The sequence below is a fragment of the Tenrec ecaudatus genome, chromosome 11, assembly GCF_050624435.1.
Source record: "Tenrec ecaudatus isolate mTenEca1 chromosome 11, mTenEca1.hap1, whole genome shotgun sequence".
NCBI lineage: Eukaryota > Metazoa > Chordata > Mammalia > Afrosoricida > Tenrecidae > Tenrec > Tenrec ecaudatus.
The window spans coordinates 147,381,481-147,385,401 of record NC_134540.1 but is presented as its reverse complement, the minus strand read 5'-3'; positions in this window follow the sequence as shown (position 1 = coordinate 147,385,401).

The window sequence follows — 3,921 nt, the reverse complement described above, 5'->3', positions numbered from 1 at the left end:
GAGGTTGTTTCATAAATTCAAATAACCATTGTGTTACTTGGTCTTCCTTGTAGGTGTATGATATCATACTATCACAGATGTCATTGTATGTTAAGAAAAATCTTGAAATGTTCTTGTTGAAAATTAAAGCAGTGCAATTTCTCTTTCTCCAGATTCATCTCTATTAACTTATATTAAATTTGAAGTGTATGTTCTCATCTTCTCTTATGTGATTTTGTTCTGACATCTCTTAGAAAGTTTATTGTTTTCTCAAACTATCCACCCCTTTAAAAACTTCCTAAAATTCAAATGCTAAATCAAGATCAATGTAGCAGCAAGGAATTACTAAACCCAAAAGATGGCCGAATATGATGGTGGGGCAAGAGGAAAGTAAAGGGAAATAGAGGAAAGACCCAAGAGACAAAGGACACTTGTAGAGGCCTAAATATAGGCATGTCATATGTGTGTGTAAATATATATATATATAATATGAGAGGGGGATAGAACTATGTACGCATATCTATATGTTAAGAATGAAGGTTGCAGATGGAGATTCGGCCTCAATTCAAGTACTTCCTTAACACAAGCATATTTTGTTCTAACAATCCAACATTCTTTGATGCTCCCCTTCCTGACACAATCGCTAAAGGCAAAATGGGTGCATAAGCAAATGTGGTGAAGAAAGCTGATGGTGCCTGGCTATCAAAAGATATAATGTCTGTGGTCTTAAAGGCTTGAAGATAAACAAGTGGACATCTATCTCAGAAGCATTTAAGTCCACATGGAAGAGGCACACAGCCTGTGCAAACATGAGGTGTTGATGGGATCAGGTTATCAGGCATCTAAGACCCAGAATAAAACTATACCCAATGTAAACGGTGCGGGGACGGGGTGGGTATGGTGTGGATACCGAAAGCCCATCTGCAGATAATTGGACATCCCCCTGCAGAGGGGTCACAGGGAAGCAATGAACCAGTCAGGGTGCACTATAGCACCAATAAAACACATGACTTTCCTCTAGCTCTTTGGTGCTTCCTTCCCCCCACTCTCATGACCTCAATTCTACCTTACAAGTCAGATTAGTCCAGAGCATGCACACTGCTACTGATAAGAGCCCACAACAAAGGGAATCCAGGACAGATAAACTCCTCAGGGCCAACTAGGAGAGTAGAAATACCAGGAAAATTAGGGGAGGGTGGGGAAAGAAAGGGGGAATCAATCACAAGGATCAACACTAGAACTCCCTCCCAGGGGGAACGAATAATGGAAAAGCGAGTGCAGAGTGATGATGTAAGGTATGGAAAAAATACTCTATAGCTTATTAAGGGTTCGTGAGGGAGGGCGGGCAGGGGAGGGAGGGGGAAGGAATGTGGAGCTGATATCAGAGGCTCAAGTGGGAAGAGAATGCTTTGAAAATGATGATGACGGTATGTGTGCAAATGTATTTGACACATTGGAGGAATGCATGGATTGTGATACGAGATGTAAGAGCGCCCAATAAAAGTATTTTTTTAAAGAAAGAAAACTAAAAATTATCTTTGCAAGGATATTTTGATACAATTTTTTAAAAATTGTTCCTTTGGGCCAATATATGTACTTTATTTTTATTTATTTGCTGATTCTTATAGCAAGCCTGGAAATAATTAGGATGCAAGTGTTATGTAAATAGATAAACGATGCCACATTAATATATAAATTCAGTGTCTAAACTGAAGAAATGAGATAGTTACTACTTTGCTTTCCACTTCTGAATCTTTCTGGTAACAGGATGCCCTTATACCGTTGACTTTTGTGTAATATGCATGACCCATCATCTATAAATCTGTAAATAGGCATTAAATTACTTTAAGGTAGAAGGAAAAAAAACTCTAGTTTGGACTGTAGCCAATCTGGACAGAGCTTGCAACAAAAGCCCCCAGAGATTCCTGTTATAAGTAAAGTTTTATTTATGATGTCTCAGTGAATAAGATAGCCCACAAATATCAAATCTCTTGTCAACATAAGGGGGCTATATTGGAGCTGCCTATTATTACCTCCTCATTTTCTACTACATTACAGACTATTGATAGGTATTTACATTTCTGGGTTTCATTATATAAATGCCCCCAGGTTCTTACAAAACTCACTGCCAGTGGGGTCAATGCGACCTCTTATGGTCTGCCAGGACTGCAACTGTTTACCAAACTAGGAAGTCCAGGTCCTAAGAGTAATGATTCTTTCTTCCCACTAGGTTTACTCTTCTAGGGCTCCCTGGTGGCTCCAGAGTTAAGCCCTCAGTTGCTAACTAAAGATGGGTAGGTTGACTCCACTCAGGAGCTACACCTGGCAATTTGCTTCTATAAAAATTACAACCAAGAACATTTTCTGGACTACTTCTGCTCTGTCACAACATGTCACTATCAGTTGAAATTAACTGCATGACACCTAACAATTATTAAAAGGGTTATCTTTTTTATATTCCATTTGCTTTTCCTTGTTAGTAAACATATATGCAATGCAGGAAAGAAAGCAGAGCATGAACTTGCTGTTTCTGTATATTTTCTAAAAGGAAAATATGCTTTCTCTTGCCTGATGTGTCTTCCAAAACAATTCAGCTATCTTTTTATTAAACTTTGGGTAGAGAAACACAATCTAGGGAAAACTACCTGCAGCCTCCACCACAAGTCACATAAGTCAATAGATCTTCATGACAGCTCTTCGCATCCACATATGAGATCAATATCAAGGCATTTTCACATGAGGCTTTCCACACAGTGCCATAGATTGTAACTTGCTGTCCCTGTTTTCCAACTACAGCTCCTTCTTCAGCAGCAGAGCCAAATCGAATCATGAACTTCACATAAATAATTCCTATTTTCAAAATTGTTTTTTGTAAATTTCATCAAACAGACTATCCAGTTGTTCTGTTGTTGACCTTGGGTCAATGGTAACTCTATAAGACAGAGTAGAATTGAACCTCCGTGTTCCCCGGGCTCTAATATTTAAGGACGCAGCAGGTGCGTTCACACTACCAACCATTTGATTAACAACTGAGCACTTAACTATTGTGCCCAAAGCTCCTTGCGTCCTCACTAAACAAAGAAAAATAAAACCTGAAAGACAATTTAGGAAGAAGGGGGGTTTCCAAGTCATTGAAGTACCATTACCTGCATATCTGATTGTTATAAGATAATGACCTATATTTGTTGAGACATAAGCAAGAAGAATCAAAGATGACCCCCCCAAATGTGACCTGGGTTACAAAATTCAAAATGTACTGCATTACTTCTGTTGCGGATACTTCTGGGTAATGATTTGAGAACACACTGCGCTGTGCTGTTCTTCACAACTATTTTATGACTTAAGTCGTTAGCAGTACAAAAAAGAGATAGCATGCCTGTTGTGGCTATATTTGTATAATTTTAGGAACTCTGATGGTAGATAGAAAGAGTGGACTACTGGCATGCGCACTTTAAAGGCTGCAATGGGAATCCTATGTCAGCTGCTAGGAAAATGACTCCCAGGGCTCCATCAGGAGAAGGCACAGATCCTTAAGGACACAGATCCTACAACACAAATTCATTGTCGTCTATCTATTGTTTTAAATGAGCCAACTGGGGAAAAAAGACATTAGTTGAGAATCTGGGTGATTGTGATTCTTAGAGTAATAAAATTTATTTTCTTTCACTTTAGACGATGGAACATGCTGGGTGTGTCTCCTTTTGTGGTTGACTGAGTTCTATAATAACAAGAAGAGTACTTTAAGAAGAATATAATTTAAAAAGAAAACGGGTTTTTGATGCAGAGTACTTTAACTGAGGCTATCTTTGTGAGGCATAAATAACCTATTTCCTTTTCCTTCTGGAAATAAATAGAAACTACTTTCCAAGCCCTCCATCAGGTTAGGGTGCAAATTGCCAAGTTTTGATTTTGAGAAATGAATGGACAGATAGATGGACAGAT